Here is a 19,720-nt window from a genome sequence, read left to right as displayed (position 1 = left end):
TTTTAGATCAAGACTTGAAAAAGATTAAAAGCTTGGTCAAGCTTAATTCTGTGTGTGTGTGTGTGTGCATGTGTGTGTATGTGAATGTGTTGTGTAAATTTCCTGTATTCAACATTTATTTCAACCGAAGAGAAACAAATGACATGTATTTATGATAGAACAGGAATAGGACCAGATTCTTAGCAAAAGGACAATAGATAAGATTCCTTTTTCAAATTTTATTCTTGGCTGGGCATAAAAATGAAATTGTCCCTCCCTTAATTCTGGGAATCTGGATACCAAATGTCATGCTAAAGTGGGGCAATACAAATGCTGAAGGAATAAAAGATTGTCTCATGAAGACTAACTGTAGTCATTAGGGAGAGTTTTTGTCTGTTTGTTTTTGGTCAATTTTATGATTTCACTGCTGTAGAGAATTCCTACTGACAAAACATTTTCTGCTCATGCAAATGGACACTTATTTACAACTTAGGATCATAGTACCAGCAATTCAGAGCATACTATCTTAGATATTTGCTTGAGACACTGAAAGGTTAAGTGTTTGTCATAGATTTGCTAGCTAGCATAAGTCAAAGGTATGACTTGAACTCAGGTTGCTCTGAGTTTGAAGTCAACTATCCATCTACTATATTGTATTGTATAAAAGTATATTTAGGTTGGACAAATAGATTGAGGGGCATGAGGAAGGAGGCATAAAATAGGTTGTTTTTCAAGTAAGTGGAAAGTCGTCATCTGGAAGACAGAATCCCCCTCACCTACTTGGCCTCAGAGGGAAAAAAAAATTGAAGCAGTACTTAGAAGTGGCTAAGAGACAAATGTTTTGATGTGAGGAAAACTTGCAAGCAAACAAATGGGGCCACCCAAAAGTAAGATGTGTAGCAGCAGAGACTAGGTTCCTCATTATGGAAGATCTGAGAGATAATCAGTCAATAAGCATTTATTAAGTACTTACCACTTGCCAGTGCAAAAACACAGATAGGGGAAGTAGGGCAACATGAAGTAAGCCAGTAAAAGTGAAATCTCAGGGTATGTGGAGGGAAGGAATTTTAAAAAGAATAGAAAACCATATATAGAAATAGAAAACTTGTCAAAGATGTTACTACAGATAATGTCTATTTCGTTGGAATTTGAGTTCTCCAGTTGTAAGGTTCTATCAAATTTTATCCAATTTGTTGAGATATCGGGAATTTGCCAAGTATACTTTGCCAAATATACTTTGGCAATCCTTGGTAAGGTATCTCCACTGCTTTTGTTTACGAATTTGTCATAAAATCACACTCTATGAACATCAAGTGCTACCAAAATTTTTTTTTAAATAGTAGTTATATAAACCCACAATCATTTTGAAAACAATAGGTTATATTTGTAATGTAGTTGTTATTTGTAATTCCATCCCCTCCCCAACAATCAAAACCAAAACTAAGTAGTTATTTGGTTAAAATATAATCTACTTGTTTTCCAAGCTGTGTGCTGTGAGATTATAGTCTTTGTGTCTGATAAAAGGAAGTGTAAAGAAGCATTTACACTTCTTTGTTCCTTAAAGAAGCACAATCACACTTAATTAAATTACAGACTGGCTAGCCTTTTGATAACTAAAGGATCGGTCACACTCTATTTAGCCTTTGGAATACCCCAGAGTTCTACAGATAACAAACTCTCTGAGAATTCACTCAAAAAAAGAACTTTTTTTTTTTTTTCTGACAGGAGCTGTCTCTGTCAAATGAGCAGAAAAAGGCGAATACTGTGGAAAGTAACATTAATATTTTAATGACAATCAACTCTGAAAGACTTAGTTACTCTGATCAAGACAATAATCCACAACAATTCCAAAGGCATAGCGATGAAAAATGTCAACCACTCCAGAGTGAAAAATGATGAACTCTGAATGCAGACTGAAGCAGATTTTTTTTCACTTTATTGTTCTGCCTTTTTTTCCCCTCACAAGGCTAATGTGAAAATGTATTTTGATATCTTCATATGTATAATGAATATCCCATTTCTTGATTTCTCAATTGGTAAAGATAGGAGTGCAAATAGGGAGAGAGGTGTGACATCACAGCATTAATTTGATTAATTAATTAATTAATTTGACCACAGGTCACTAGTCACTGGCTTAGTTTTTGAACATCCAAAGTCACTTTCATATCCGTATGAGACTTTAGAATAAGATTTTGGCATAGGACTCCTGCAGCTGCATTTTGTTAAAAAAAAAAATAATAATAATTTGAAATGAAAAATTTCAAAAATCTACATGGATTTACATTTATATATCCTTAATATTAAAATGAATCTGTGATCCCATCAATATGGGTGCTCTCTCAAAAATGAAGAGCATAACTTATCACAGTTTATCTTTTTTTAATTATGTCTACATCCTCTCATAAAACCTACATAGCATTATTACCAATCAAATAGAAGATTTGACTTAAGTTTTTAAAATTTCAAGACCAGCACTCAGATTACTACTATTTCATTAGAATATTTTTCTCAGGTCAAACATTTCCTGAATGTTACATTTTTAACACTTCTTATTTGGAAGTAATCATGGATAATGTACTTTATCTTACTTATACCATGTTATGTTCTTCCATGGACATTTGGTACACCTACAATTTTGCTTCTTTGGAGATCATAACTCTCCATATATAACCACTAGAAGAAAATACTATTAAAATTGAAAATAGATTATTATATCAGTTAGCAAATTGGGATCATCAAAAATACTGTGCATGTCCATCAATTGAAAAATGGATAAACAAATTGTGTTGTGTAAATGTATTGGGATATTTTTGTGCTGTAAAGGATGAAGAAAGTGATGAATACAGAGAATCATGGTGCTAAAAATTTGTCAAAAACAAGCATGGTTTAAAAGAAGAGTTATGAGAAGATATTCCCAACTCATGGAATGCAAAATGTGGGAGATCCTCCAATGTTGTTCTTTGCATATCTCTTAAGACTTTTAAAAATGTACTTATCATTTTTCCTCTCTTTATGATTTGTAACATGTTACAGAAAAAAACTGCTGATATTTAAAAAAAGAGACATTCGCAAAAACTTACAGAAAATAGTTATCCATTTTCCAAGATGTAATGTAGCCTCCTCAATTCCAGCTTCAGTTTAGTGTCCATCTGAAGTGTCTATGCAAAATATATACAGCAATAGACTAACTCAGTTTTGTGTTCATTCAACATGTTGTAATCTAGAAAATAGACATTATTCAACCATTATTTATTTTTCTATATAGGTTTTCACATAAAATTTTTTGGGTGTTCAATAATTTCCATACAGAAGCTGAAGTATTACAGTGCTTATAGAAATCAGTACATAGGGGTGGCTTGATAGCACAGTGAATAGAGCACCAGCCCTGGAGTCATGAGGACCTGAGTTCAAATCCAGCCTCCGACACTTGACACCCTTGCTAGCCATGTGACATTGGGCAAGTCACTTAACCCCAATTGCCCTCCAAAAAAAAAAAGAAATCATCACATAATCATCTGAAAGGAGGAACATGAGGAGAATCATGGGTACTTTAGCATATTCTTTTTCCATTTGCACTCCAAGCAGAATACTCTCCATGATGGTGGCAATTACATTTGTAACCATATTTATCCCTGTTTTCTCCTGTGCTTGCTATGATAGTTGGAGGATCATTGAACCAAGTTATCTATACAAATGGGGTATCAAAGAATGTTAACAATCTTAACATATATGTGTGTATATAAATATATGAGCGAGACAGAGAGATGGAGAGAGAGAGAGAGAAATATGTTGCTATTGAATAATTATTAAGACTGCATTTTGGTCTACTGAATAAAATCTCTTGCTTTATATAAACTACCACTAAAAAAAAAAACAATCAGATCCATTCTTTACAATTTTCAGTCATTTTTAAGACTGGGAAGATATGGTCTGTTGTAAAATATTATTTATAAAAGTCCTCTCAGACTTTCATTAAGGAAACCCTTGAGAAATGTTATTCTCTCAATGATTTTATGGAGATGATAAATGACATATCATTCTATAGTTGCTGATATTTTCTCAATTGATTTTATTTATAATACCCACAAAATTTCCTATTTTCACAATTTAAAGAGCTATATAAATGCTTGCCATTTTTATTATTGCTCTTTCTGTCTTTTAAATATCTTGATAATTTACCTTTAAAAGGGGGAGGAGCCAAGATGGCAGAGTGAAAGCAGGGACTTCCTTGAGATCTCCCACAAACCCCTCTAAATACCTATAAAAAATGACTCTAAAATTCTAGAGTAGCAGAACTCACAAAATGACAGAGTGAAACAAATTTCTAGCCCAAGGAAACCTGGAAGATTGACAGAAAAGGTCTGTTACACTAGACTGGGGGAGACCAGAGTCCAGAGTGGGCCATGCTGGCACAGACTTGGCCCCAACAACACCCAGAATAGGTATCAGGGAATTGAATCACTGGCAATTGTGGCAGTTTCCAGAATTCTCAAACCACAAATACCAAAGACAACTTCAAAGGTCAGTAGGAACTGTCTGTGGCACCTGTGAACATAGTCCAACCACAACCACAACCCTAGGGCAATGGCAGTGGCAATGATGGCATTGGCAGCAGCAGTAGCTGCAACAGTTGCTGCTTCCAGAACTCTCAGCCCACAGGCAGTGGGGTATCAAGCAACTGATCAGAGGAGGATGGCAGGGATCTCTAATCTAACTCTGAGGCAGGATTCTCTTGCTTTGCCCTTCCTTGGATCTGGGTCACAGACCTGGTTAGTGGTCCTGGGGTGAGGAGGAGTGCTGGCAAAGTGAATCTTGTGGTGGTGGTAGAGAGGGAATCCTCCTCACAGTTCCAAAGCAGAAAAGAGTGCTTGTGGTCACTCACAGACCAGAACACACACCAGGACAGGAGCAAACATCTCTTCTTTGATCATACAACCTTGGAAGAACCAAAAATTTACAAGTCCCTAGAAATATCTGTGAAAAAAGCTACACATAAACCCTGAAGCTTGGGACAGTGCTATCTCCACTCTGGAAGCAGAGTCCTACAGTAACAATGAGATAAAAAGTCTTATAATTGGATGGGAAAATGAGCAAACAGCAAGGAAAAAAATCAGACTATGTAATCTTACCTTGATGACAAGGAAGATGAAAACATACAACCAGAAGAAGACAACAAAGTCAAAGTTTCTACATCCAAAGCCTCCAAGAAAAATATTAATTGGTCTCAGGCCATGGAAGAGCTCAAAAAGAATTTTGAAAATAAAAAAAAAAGTTAGAGGAAAAATTGGGAAGTAAAATAAGATGCAAGAAAATAACAAAAAATGAGTCAACAGCTTGCCCAAGGAGACTCAAAACAATGCTGAAGAAAGTAATACCGTAAAAAAATGACTAACTCAAATGGCAAAAGAGGTCCAAAAAAACAATAAAGAGAAGAATGTCTTCAAAAGCAGAATTGGTCAAATGGAAAAGGAGGTTCAAAAGCTCACCGATGAAAATAATTGCTTCAAAATTAGAATGGAGTAAATGGAAGCTACTGATTTTATGAGAAATCAAGAAATTATAAATCAAAACCAAAAGAAGAAAAAAAAAATAGAAGACACTGTGAAATATCTCATTGAAAAAAAAATAACCTACCTGTGAAATAGATCCAGGAGAGATAATTTTGAAAATTATTAGACTACCTGCAAGCCATGATAACAAAAGAGAAAAGAGCCAAGATATCATCTTACAAGAAATTATTAAAGAAAACTGCCCTGATATTCTAGAACAAAAGAGTAAAATAGATATTGAAAGATTCCATCAATCACCTCCTGAAAGAGATCACAAAAGCAAAACTCCTAGGAATATGTTAGCCAAATCCCAGAGTTCCCAAGTGAAGGAGACAATATTGCATGCAGCCAGAAAGAAACAGTTCAAGTACTGTGGAAACACAATCAGAATAACACAAGGTTTAGCAGTTTCTACATTACAGGAATAAAGGGCCTGGAATATGATATTCTAGAGGTCATATAAGCTAGGATTAAAACCAAGAATTACCTGCCCAGCAAAACTGAGTATAATACTTCAAGGGAAAAATGGATATTCAATGAAATAGATGACTTTTAGGGATTCTTGATGAAAATACCAGAGCTGAATAGAAAATTTTATTTTCAAACACATGACTCAAGAGCAGAGTGAAAGGGTAGACAGGAAAGAGAAATCATGAGGGACTTTTTTTTTTAAGCAATCGGGATTAAGTAACTTGCTCAAGGTTACACGGCCAGTTATTTCTGGGTGTGGTGCTGAGTATCTGAGTCCAGGATTCAATCCCCAGGTCATCCAGACACTGGAGCTGGTGCTCTTACTTGCTGAGCCACTTGGCTGCCCCTAAGCAATTGGGGTTAAGTAACTTGCTCAAGGTTACACGGCCAGGTGTTTCTGGGTGGGTGCTAAGTGTCTGAGCCCGGGATTCGATCTCCAGGTCATCTCAACACTCGAGCTGGTGCTCTTACTCGTTGTGCTACCTGGCTGCCCCCATAAACCAAAATAAATATGTGAATAAATAAAGTTACTTATAACAAATGAAATGTGATTAATGGTTGAAAAGCAACATTAAGTAAGATATTATTTTTCCTGAGGAGTTTGAATTCATGAGCTATAGAATCCTCATAGTTATGAAGTGTTGGAAATATCACAATATAACAGGAAGTCATCGTCATGCCTCTTCAGTGGGAAAAAAAAAATAAGTTCACCTAAAATTTCCTTCAATGACCAAAAAGAAATAGAAGTAAAACCAGCTGAGGGAGATCAATATAGCATTTGCCTCTGTTCTAATGTCCCATACATTCATTTAGCAATTCTTTGTTGTATACCTATTGTGTAATAGCATAAATCACTGATTTCTGTGTATGGCCAATATATATTTCTAAATTAATTTTTCTATGTCAAGACTGATATTTTGGTTATGGTCTCAACTCTCTTCAGCTTTATGTAGTTTAATATAAAGCATCATTTTATATTTTCTGATGCACTGAAGTTGAGTTTATACACACACACACACACATGTATATATAAATGAAGAGCTGGGTTTGTGCCATTGTATTGCATGCTGGGGGTTGATAAACCAAACATAAATGAAGATTTCTTAACCAAATGTTTATTTCAAAGATAAATCTACCCAAAGGGTAGAAGGATACTTATAGTTGGCACAGTTGAATTAAATGGCACAGAGATCTGAACATTGCCTTCGATCAGCATCTGCTCAAATCTTCCCACACAGTTTTCTATGAGCCAGGAAGTCTTAGTCATTTACTAGAAATTTCCATAAAAAGCCTCATATTTAGAATGAACAGTATCTCAAATGCTTTCTTGACCAAAATTATTGTACTGTCAGTTAAAGGAAGGGGAAAAACAAACAATTTCAAAGCCATGCCCCCTTTTTTAAAGCAATTGTGGTTAAGTAACTTGCTCAAGGTTACATGGCCAGTTATTTTGTGTGGGTGCCAAGTATCTGAGGTCAGAACCGATCTCGGGTCTACCAATGCTGGGGTTGGCACTCTTACTCATTGCGCCACCTGGCCACCCCAAAGCCATGCACTTTTAGCAATGTTAAATAACATTTTTTTAAGCAATTGGGGTTAAGCAACTTGCTCAAGGTTACATGGCCAGTTATTTCTGGGTGTGGTATTTGAGTCCGGATTTGATCCAGATCATCCCGACACTGGAGCCGGTGCTCTTACTCGCTGAGCCACCTGGCCGCCCCTGTTAAATAACATTTTGTTTCTAATGTAATCTGATATAACTCTCACTTACTAATCTATATGAGCATATTACTTTATATGGTTGACCTATTGTATATATAGATTTGTAGGAATGAAAATGAACTTTAGATATAAGGAGGTTTGTTTTGTGACATTTTTCCCTAAAAATTTTTATGAATTTTAAATTTTTAGAAAATGTTTTTGTCAATTTATTTTTATTCTTATCCTAATCCTCTATTGTTTCTAAGAACTAGCATCCAGGTCTATGGTGACTCCAAGTAGAAGGGATAGAGGAAAAAAAGAAAAAGATAATAATAATATATTTATAATGTCCATAGATATATAAAGATGATTTTCATCTCCTTCCACTGCCATCAAAACTAGAGTGACAGTCATCCTCTCTCCCTTAACCCTAATCCATGATACTCCTTTTATTTTTACTTAATGGAGTACAAGGTCACCCCACTGATTTTCTCCATTCCTAAAATTCCTTGGGATTTGCTATTACCTTGATATTTTTATGATTAAAAAGTTAATAGTTCTGATGATAATGGAACTTTTGGTAAAATAAATAATTCCCCATTTTACCTTTCTTTCTGCTTTTTGTTTTTTTGAAATGCTGATGTATAATCCTGAATTTAGGTTTACTCCATCTATTTAGGCAGAATCACTCTTGACTATGGTTTCAAAAGAAATAGGGACTCAAACACCACTTCTGACATGGAACTAAGTGGATGATACATAATTAAGTCATTTTTTATGTGTGCCCTTTCCCCACCATATTGGAACATAATTAACGAATTGGATTAACACATGAACCCATTATAGGACATGGGGGCCTGGGATTTTGGCATGACTTCTATCTCAACTCAACTCTACAATGTTTTGTTTTGTTTTGTTTTGTTTTCCCAGTAAATTGTAAGGTGATTCTTATACATTACAGCTTCACATTTTATTTATTTATTTTTAAGTTATACATGTACAATCATGTCAAACATGTTTCCACATTAATCATACTATTAAAGAAGACTCAGAACAAAAGGGGAAAATCATGAGAAACAGCAAAGAGAAAATAGTATGCTTCAATATGCATTGAGACACCATAGTTCTTTCTATGGATGTGGTCAGCATTTTCGATCATGGTCTCTTGGAATTGTCTTAGATAATTGCTGAGAACTAAGTCTATCATAATTTATCATCAAACAATGTTGTTGTTACTGTGTACAATGTTCTCTTGCTGCTGCTCATTTCACTCAGCATCTCTTCTTGTTAATCTTTCCAGGTTTTTTCTGTAATCTGCCTGTTCATCACTACTTCTAGAACAACAGTATTCAATTACATTCACATACCACAACTTGTTCAGCCATTACCAAATTTTTGAGCATCCCCTCAATTTCCAATTCTTTGCTACCACAAAAAGAGCTGTTAAACATATTTTTGTACATGTGGATACTTTTCCCTTTTTTAAAATTATCTCTTTGAGATATAGACCTAATAGTGGTATTGCTAGATCAAAGGGTATGGACAATTTTATTACCCTTTGGACATAGTTACAAATTGCTCCCCAGAATTCCACAATGTTTGGAGAGACAGCACTCATCAAAACTACATTCTTTCATTACATTATCCTAGAACATAGTAGACCCACATAACTAGTAATTATTCTATCCTCAGACTCATATTCAATGAGCTTATACCTTCTCATCTCCAATCTCTTTCCTCTACTTCCTATCACTAAGCTCAATTGTTAATCAACTGCCTTCCATCTTGGATCTCCTAATTTCACATTCTTTTTGCTCTACTTGAGAAAGTTGGCTCTCTAAAAGAGACTAAACCACAAGTTACCCTCTACAGTTCCTGATGCTACAATCATGCTCCTTCCTTCCCTCCTCCTGCTCTTTTTCCCTCCTCTTTCTAACAATAAACTAGAAGGAGGAGATGGTGTCTTATTTCCCTCATATTGGCACTTTAGGATACTCCTACTACCCATTACTCAATGACTTCTCTTTCTTTCAGGTTCTTTCCATCTGTCTATATAATCCAGGACATATCCTAGTTCTTTTGATCTACTGGACTCCAGGTCATTCTATTTACTTTCTAAAAGATTTGACTCCCTAATTCATAATCTTCTCCAAACCAAATTCTCTCCTCATACCTGGGAACTCCACTATATACCCTGATATCTCCTTAAATATCCTGCCTTCCCAGTTTATCCATTTTTAGTCCACATTTCCTGTACAGGACATTGGTTACACTTCAAATTTCTCCATCATCTGTAACTGTAACTTCCCTACAATTTTGAAATTTACCTGTTTAATGATAGTTTCCTGACAATCTCTTTCCTTCGGCCTATCTCCTAAAGCTATTCTTTGTCCTGAGCATAATTTCTAGCCTCTTTATCCCTGTTTTCCCCAGTTTTCATAATCTATTTCTCTAACCACACTTTACTCTTTCCAAAGACTTAATCCTTTAGTTAACCATTTCATATGTAGTTGTATTTGTATATATCATATGCATTGTATGTATCATTGTATATACACTATATATACTAAATTTCGGAAATAGACTATATACACTACTCACTACCTTTTATAATATGTTAATGTTATTCACACACACACACACACACACACACACAGTTTTCAAACATGAATAACCTTTAGAATAGGCACTAGAATGGTCCCAAGATGGTTTATAAAAGTTTTGGAACTCAGGAACAGAGTATGATGACTTGTTCCACTCTAAATTTGTGTTTAACAACAAGATTAGTTTGACTGGTCTGTCATGTGAAAGAATGTCAGCCACATATATAGCAAAAGCAAGTGATTACAGGATAGACTGAATTTTGCACTTCAATCTACCAAAAATGCAGAGGAAGGTCTCCACTGAAATGTGTGGAAGAATTATGAAAAGAAACACGGACAAAAAAATCACACAGTATAAGAAGTTATTAGTTACCATTATTATGAGAAGGTCCAGCCATGCTATTTATTCTCCATTATAAGCTAATTCTCCACTACTAGTTAACCATCTGAGTTGCTCCATCACTGCTTCCTATTTACTCTCAGGTTTGTTTCACCTCCACACTGGTCCCTTAGGGACAGTAACATGCTTAAACTCACTGTTCTTTGCTTAATATATTCTATTCCCAATCAATTATGCTCTACCCATTCCAGTGATTAAGAATCCCTAGTTATTATTCTACAAATTCATTCAAAGTCTTCCCCTGCTTACTAGCTTACTCCCAATACCACTTAATGTGATCCTTTTAATATTTCATTCCATATCTACCCCCTGCTACTAGGTTCTCTGGAATGTGTGCCCAATAATTATCTGATTTGCTTTCATCCTAAAATTTTCCTTTCCTCATATTTCTATTTTCTATATTCACCAATACCTGACTCTCTCCTGAAGGGACTGTAGCTCTCATTACCCCTTCTATCAATGGTTGCATTTTTACTTATATCCCAACTAACTGATTATGGTAGGGCAGTCAAAATATACTTTTTCTCCCACTGACACTTCTAGTCTCTTTATTTGCCATTGTAACTCATAACTTCTCCTTCTTTTAGGTTGATCCAATCCATAGAGATCACAAAGCCAAAATTCGGGTAGCTTTTAGCTACTGACCCCTATGAGCTCTTTGTTCTTTCCTCAGCAAGTTCAGTGCTCCACTCAAAGCTTTTCTTTCCTCCTAACTCCTGTGCTCATAGTACAGCAATTCGACATAGTTTGATACATCCTCAAATAATTTTACTTTTTAGTTCTTCATTTTGCTAATTTCCCCATGACCTCTTCTTCTACCCTACATTAGCTTCACACAGAGATAGTAGTACTATTGACCACCCACAAGTGCTTTACTTCCATGTTTATGGGCTACGAAATTCCTATATCTGATTACAATCAATTATCATTCCACTTTTCCTTCTGCTTTACAATTCCTATTATTCATTATTAACATAACCTCTAATCCTTTTATTCCCTCAATTCTTTCCAAAGTCTTCACCTTTTCACTGGCCACACTCTCCTTCCTTTCCCATCTTGATTTCTTGGTGAAACAGTTGAATGGTACCCTATGCTCTACTCTCTGGTACCTTACCTCCTGTTTGCCTATCACCAATCTTGCCATGTTAAGTCCTAGCTTTGGATGGTTCCCATAATCTACTGCCTCTATCCTATTATGCCTCTTTATTGACTGTCTGCCATGCAAGCAACTTTCATTATTCCTTGATTTTTCCTTAATCACTCTCCTCTTAGCCAATGTTACAAATTTTTCTTTTCTCCTCAAATCCCAAAGCCTCCATCACTTCTCTCTCTCAGCAGATGTGTTTTCACCTGTTTTAATGATAAAGCTGAGGAAATCTACTATGAATTCCTTCTCTTCCCCTACTCCACATTTCAAAATCTCATTAAATATTTCTACATTCTCTTGTTATTTAATCCACCCATCTAGTTTTTACCCTCTATCATTATAACACCATGTTTTTCCCCTTACACAGAGGTTTTCTCTATTAACATTCTTTCTCTCTCTGTCTCTCACCCCCAGTTAACTTCTCTTATTTCAACTTCACATAAATTGATACACATAAGTATGCTTAGTCCTTCCCCAGACCAAACCCCCTCCCCCCCAAAAAAAAAACTAACTAAAAGTGCCCTTCAGTAGACCAGTGCAGGTTTACCTGCAAGCTATCATTTCTTCTCTCCTAATTGAATGTGCACTGCCTCAGTAAAACTGAGACTTGTTAAAGATCTTAATGTGAAAACACCAAGGTGCTCCACTGCATCCTAGGCCATTTCCAGCTCTCCTGATCTTTATATGGCCACTATATGACACCCAGAAGACTCAGGAGGAGAAAGTGATGCCAGTGAATTTGTACAGCCCTCCCTCATTTAAATCCAATTCATGTTACATGCCATGGCATCATTTCCCTTGTTTCATGGTCTTCTTGAAATTAAAGATATCTATAAGCATATGAAAAAATGCTCTAAATCACTATTGATTAGAGAAATGCAAATCAAAACAACTCTGAGGTACCACATTTCACTGGCCAGATTGGCTAAGATGACAAAACAGGAAAACAGCAAATCCTGAAGAGGATGTGGAAAAATTGGAACACTAATGCATTGTTGGTGGAGTTGAGAGCAATCTGGAACTATGCTTAAAGGGCTATATATAAGCGCATACCCTTTGGCCGAGCAATAACACTTCTAGGTTTGTATCACAAAGAGATCCCAGAAGAGGGAGGAGGACCCATATGTACAAAAACATTTATAGCAGCTGTTTTTGTGGTGGCAAAGAATTGGAAATCAAGGGAGGGGATGCTCATCAATTAGGGAATGGCTGAACACTTGGCATATGAATGTAATGGAATACTATTGTGCTATAAGAAATGAGGATCAGACAGACTTCATAATAACCTGGAGAGATTTATAAAAACTGATGTTATATATATAATTTCCTTTAAGGCAGGGAATTTTTTTTAAATTTTATATGTAATGAACGAGAAGAGCAGAACCAGGAGAAATTTGTACACAATTACAGACACAACATATGTGTGATGAATAATCTTGATAGACTGAACTTCTCTCAGCAATATAAGGTTATAAGACAACTCCAAAAGCCTCATGATGTAAAGAGATATATCCATATCAGAGAAAGTCTGAATGCATATTGAAGCAACCTACTTGCTCTCTTTCTTTTTCTTGTTTTGTTTCCTCTTTCCCATTGTTCATTCTCTCCTTTATAATCCTTCTTTACAACCTGACTAAAGTTTAATGTGAAGATATTTATAGATCCTATATTTGACTGCATGCTGCCATGGGGGTGGGGGGGAAGAAGGGGGAGAAAATTTGAAACTCAAGGGATTGTGAAACTGAATGTTGTAAACTAAAAGTAAATAAACGCATTTTTTTTAAATAATAAAAAAAAAATTCTGTCCCCCATTGCATCCTGGGTCATCTCCAGTTGTCTTGATCTATATTTGGACAGTGGATACAGATGACTATGGAGGAGAAAGTGATCTTGGTGAATTTGTACAGTCCTCACTCACTTAAATCTAATTCACTTCCATGTCGCAACATCACCTCTCTGATGTCACAGTCCCCTTCAAGAATGAAGGACAAACAATAACAACCTCCCTCCATAGGACAGCCAAGTTAGGAAGTATACCAGACATTATCACTGTTCCATTGACTGTCTCTGAGCTCTATTTTCACCTCTTCACCTATGAAATCATCTCTGGATAGGTAATATACTTTTCTCCTCCCATTTTATATGTTATTTCCCCAATTAGAATATAGTCCTTGAGAATAGGGCCCATATTTGTATACCCTACACTTAGCAAATTGTCTAGCACAAAGTGCTTTTCATTCTCCCTTTCAACCCAACTACTCTGGCTGCTTTTGCCAAGGTTACTATTGATCCCTTAAGTGCTAAATTGTTTGACATTTTTTTTCACAGTATACGACACTTAATCATCCTCTTTTGTTAGGTACTATCTCCCCCTTCAGTTTTGATGGCAATGTTCCCTGTTATTTCTTTTGCTACCTCTCTGACAGTTTTTTCTCAGGCTCCTTTGTTAGATGACAATCCATTTCCTCAGTATCTCTCTCTTTTGTTATACTCCTGTCCTTAGTCATATCATCTCCCTCTCCTTAGTCTCCTCCCAATATGTATTCAGTTATTGTCCCTATATAGAAGACTTCCAGAATTTTTCTTCCCAAAGCCCATTCCCACAACTGTCTACTTGATATCCCCTCCTGGATATTTCAAGAGGATTTATCTTCTACCCCAAGCCTGACTTTACCACCATATTCTTTTCTGTTGAGGATACCATCAATCTCCCAATCTCCCAAATGTATAACCTTGAACCATTCTTAATTCTTCCATCTTCCTCAGCCCCTTTATTCAGTATCTTTTCTGTTCTTCGAGAGCAGTTCTTACCTTTCTCACTCACCCACCACATTCAAGCCCTTATTATCTCTCACCTGGATTAGTGTAATAGCATCCTAATTGGTTCTACTGCTTCCAGCCTTCTCTCATCAATTCTTCACACAGCTTCCAAAATAATTACCATGAGCCTGCTCAGAAACCTTCTGTTGCTTTCCATTGTCTCTAGGATAACATGAATACTATTTAGCTTGGGATTTAAGGCTCTCAAATCTATTCTTTACCTTCCTTATGAGTCTTATTTCACACAACTCCTTTCATATTCTATATAATCTACTCAACCTGGAGGAGGGGGAGTACTCTCTGAATTTCATGTCCACCTCTTTGCCTTCACACAAGCCATCCTTCCTGTGAGGAAAAAAAAAATCCACTCTTTCCCTATCTCCACCTCTCAGAATCCTTTTCTTCCTTTAGTAGTCAGAACCAGTGCTACCTCCAATACCTTACTGACATCTACCAATTATGATTTGTTCTTTCCTCCCCAAATTTTCCTTGTATTAGGCCTATTTATGTACTTGCTCCTGCACAGGAATATAATTTCCTTTAAGGCAGGGACTTTTTTTTTTTTACTTTATATCCCTAGCACCTAGAGAATGCCTTATACTTAGGTTTTTATTTTAATAAATGTTAGTGTAAAACGTTAGTCTAAAATATTTGTCTATTACATATTAGAGATATGAAGCTCAAAGAGAGTAAATGACTTGCTTAAGGTTGTAAAGTTGATAAGAGCCAGATAATAGAATCAATATATGTATATTTCTACAATGACACGGTCTTTATCCAACACCATGCATTGCCTCCTTGAAATTTCAGACTTTAAAAATCATAGTGATACCTAAATATCAGACAAGTATTTATTTCCTCTGAGGGAGCTCGAGCGCACACACACACAGACACACATCCATGCTTAATTGTAGACTTCTTTGGGAGAGGGAGAGGGGAAAAATAAAGTAAAAGTGCATAGCAGAGAATAAAAGAAAACCTACAAGGAAGCAAAGAAAAACTGGGCAGTTTTGAAAACAGTGTGTAGCATTTATTATGTAAGGTTTATTGAAGTGAGAATTTATTCTTTATATTGAATCCTCTCTTATGTTCTGCTGTGTACATGTGATACTTTTTTTCACTTTTCTCATTTTGTATTTAAGTTTAACATGAAAAGATAAAGTCACTCAAAATCTTGGATGATAAACATATAAAAATACAGTTTATCAAATTAAACCCCCAGATTAAGATTAAATTAACTCCCAGATTAAGAACCTCTGATGTAAAATAAAGTGATTAATGCATGTGATCATAGCTGATAGATTTAGAGACTGGTCAAGCCTGTAGAGTCATTTAAGTCTGACCACCTAATTTTAGAATAAAGAAAATAAAGACCTAGAGAGGTAAGTGGAAAAACCAGGATTTCAATCCATGTCCTCTTACTGCACACACACACAAACACACACACACACACACACACACACACACACAGGAACCTTAGATAAAGTATAAAAGGAAATATAGAGTTGTAGCCCTGCCCTATCAGAATAGGCCAATTCACAAAAGGTAGAGTAGACCATCATCAGAAGGGTTCCAAGAAGCCATATTTGGGGACTTCTTTGATTCTTGATAATTAAGTATACTTCTGACAAGCCAAAGCTTACCCCTTCCCTCTGGTGGATGATTCAAGCACTTTGGCCACTTTGCTCTGAAAACTAGGCCTTCTCAGAGCTGGAAGAGATGTGTGCTAGATGAGGTTTGGGCTCTGAGAGCTCCCTGGAGCTCTCCTTGAGTCCTTGAGGTACAGGCTCTGAGAATTCCCCTTGAACCCTGATTAAATCATCTCATTTGATGAGGCATTTGCATGAGGCAAGTCTGTTGCTAGACTTCCCACCTTTGAGCTTATCAAAGTGTGGACCCACCCTTGAACTGGCCTAGTCCACCTTTGTCTGTAGTCTCCAGGCAACCTCCAGCAACTTCCCACCTTTAATCAATCATTGACCTCATTAACTCCTTCTGAAGACCCTCCCCAAACTCCTCCTCTAGACTACCTCTAGATTCCTCCCACAGCATATAAGACTCCATCTTGTCTTGATGTTTGTGAGAGCGCTATAGAATGACCTAGCACAGACTTACTCTGTGTCCAATACAAGCGAACTTTTAATAAACTTTATTTTTAAATAAAGGACCCAGTGTGTTGGTATTTTGGGGTCTCCACAGAAACCCTAATTCTCTTTATGGGTAACCTCTTGATTTTTATGGTTCCCCAATACCAGAAACACTGCTAATCTCAAGTTCTTCTCCAGCTGGGACTGGAAGGTATGGAAGCCTCTCTCTTCCTAGTACCTTGGAAGTGCAGTTTTTGTTTTGTGGTGTGTATGTGTGTCTATGTGTATGTGTAACTTCAGGTACTTTTTGGTGGGTTGTTTTTTTTTTTTTCAGGCTTACTCTCAAACCTTCCATTGTGGAGGAAGGGACTTCCAGGCCCTATGCCTGTAGGTCCCAAAAGTTAACCTTTGGCTTGTCTTTTACAACATTGGGAAAAGTTTAGTTTCTCTGGAGATCTTCAAAAGGATAAGTTGGGTTTTTTTTTTTTTTGAACACTGTTTGGCCTAGGTATAGCCTAAAAGATGATGAATCGTGGCCTGTTTTGGGGACTTTAAAAGATAATACTTTTGGGATGGCCAGGTAGCACAGTGGGTAAGAGCACCGGCTCCAGTGTTGGGATGACCTGGGGATCGAATCCGGGCTCCGACACTTAGCACCTACCCAGAAACACCTGGCCATGTAACCTTGAGCAAGTTACTTAACCCTGATTGCTTAAAAAAAAAAGATAATACTCTCTTTCAGTTAGAATCATACTGTCCCAGAGAAGGAAGATGGAGGAAAGTTGCCTACTTAATGGCTTTCATTGAACTTTCTCAGAACAAGGTTCTCAGGAAAGACTGTGAGATGTTTGAAGCTAGAGCCCCACAGGGACCAATTAAATGACCCCCTCCTATGGCTTAGGCCCCAGCCCCTCCTCCCTTAGCAACTCCTGCTCAGGTCACTGAGGCAGTTCCCCCAGCCCCTTCTGCTGCACCCCAACCCTTTTCCTCTAGCCCAACACCCCTCATTTCCTGCTTCCTACACCATCCATGTCTCCTACCCTGCATCTCCCAGCATGGCCCCTCCCACCTCAGGGACCCCTACTCAGGTCCCAGCCACTGGTCTTGCTGAAGTGGCTCCCTCTGTGCCCCTTCCCCCTGAGGCAACACCCACTCAGGCCTCAGGCCTTCTCCCCCCTCCCCCCGCCCCAGGCAGTCATAGAGGAATCTCCATTTCTTACCCCTTCCACTCCTCATGTGCCTGCTGACTTTCTCCCCTTGCCAGCCAGTTCAATGGTGGATCCACACTTTTATAGGCTCAAGGGTGGGAAGTCAAATAACAGAGTTGCCTCATGGAAATGCCTCATCAAATGAGATGATTTAATCAGAGTTCAAGGGGGGATTCCCAGAGCCTGTACCTCAAGGACTCAAGGAAAGCTAGAGGAGGCTCCCAGAGCCCATACCTCATCATGCCCATTCCATAGAGTTATCCATGACATAAAAGAGATAAGGGGTTTTTTAAGACCCATTACCTTCTATCTGTGCTTTGTATGGTCCCATTCTGAAATCCCAGTCCTTGTAGAGCTCATTCACCCTAATAGTTCATCCTTGTTAACTTTTCATTTCAGCTTCAGTGAAAAAAGTGGTTTTATTCATGTGAAACTATAGGATAGATAGATCTATATAAAATAATTGTGTTCATTGCTTTAGGGAGGCATAGCACAGCTCTGTACTATAGTCACTAAGCAGGTTCAGGCAAATAGATAGTCCTTGTGTGAGGCTCACCACATCCCAAACAAGTTCAGCCTAGGTGTGTGGGTGAGGTAGTTGTCATTAATCTCCCAGGGCTTAACTAAGGACCATTCTGCTCTTTCTCCATGCACGGTAGGTTCAGAGACTTGGGTCCTCATGAGGCATGGCAGAAAAGTCAAATGATTTTAGAATTGTAATAGTTATACTGACAAGGTGCAGGCTCTGGGAATACCCTTGGGCTCTCCTTGAATCTCTGAGGTATAGGCTCTGGAAACCCCCCTTGAAATCTGATTAAATCATACCATTTGATGAGGCATTTGCATGAGGCCATAAGCTTTTCATTGTGGCTGGGCCCAGACCTACTAGCCTAGCCCTCCATTGTCTATCTACCCTTGAGCCTATCAAAATATCAGTCCACCCTTGCACTGTCCTAGCCCACCATTGTCTTTTGGCTCCAGGTAGCCTCCAGCAACTTCCCACCCTTAATCACTCATTAACCTCATCAATACTGGCTATTTTTTTTTCCAAGCATAGAATTTTAAAACTGAGACCTTGAGGGTTAACATGACTTGGTTTGCTCACAACAATAAGTTCTGTTCTTGGATTCACAGATTCTTAAGTTCAGTACTCTTTCTATTATATCAGACTACTCATATTTTACATCAGCCATAAACAGATGCTAATTAAATAATTTCTGGTTTTGCTTTGTAAAACATAGGTCATTTTTTGAATATCCACTACCTGAGGATAGGGTCTTTCTGTCTTCTCTAAGTATAGCCATATAATTGTAAAAGGATGAAAGAAAAATGACAGCATTTTGGGAATTAGAAATAAGACTTGAGAGGTGATGTTCTTATTTCAAGATCTTAGGTTTTTAAACAAATAAGTTTCTAAAGTTATAAAGTCTTAAGAATATCATGAAAAGATTATAAAACTACAGAGCATTTGTATTATAAATGAATTTCTCTTGAGATATAGATTGCTAAGTAGAAGAGAAATGCCTATGGGAGAAGGACCAGACTACTGTCTTTTTCACTTGATTGTTTTAAACTTTATGAATAATGAAATAATAGTTCCAGTATTCTCATAGGGGATTTTCTGTTTTTTTTTTCCTATAGTGTTTATTAATCACTATCTTATACAACACAAACTTCCCTGCTTAATTTACCCAATTCATTGCTAAGAGAGTAGAGCCCTGAGGGTCTTACTTCATCTTTATACAATGTAACTCA

Source organism: Petaurus breviceps, unplaced genomic scaffold (genome assembly GCF_028583685.1).
Source record: "Petaurus breviceps papuanus isolate PSGF00001 unplaced genomic scaffold, PetGlider_PUasm1.0 90579, whole genome shotgun sequence".
Classification (NCBI taxonomy): Eukaryota; Metazoa; Chordata; class Mammalia; order Diprotodontia; family Petauridae; genus Petaurus; species Petaurus breviceps.
The sequence above is the reverse complement of the archived record's forward strand: the minus strand, read 5'-3'. Positions refer to the sequence as shown.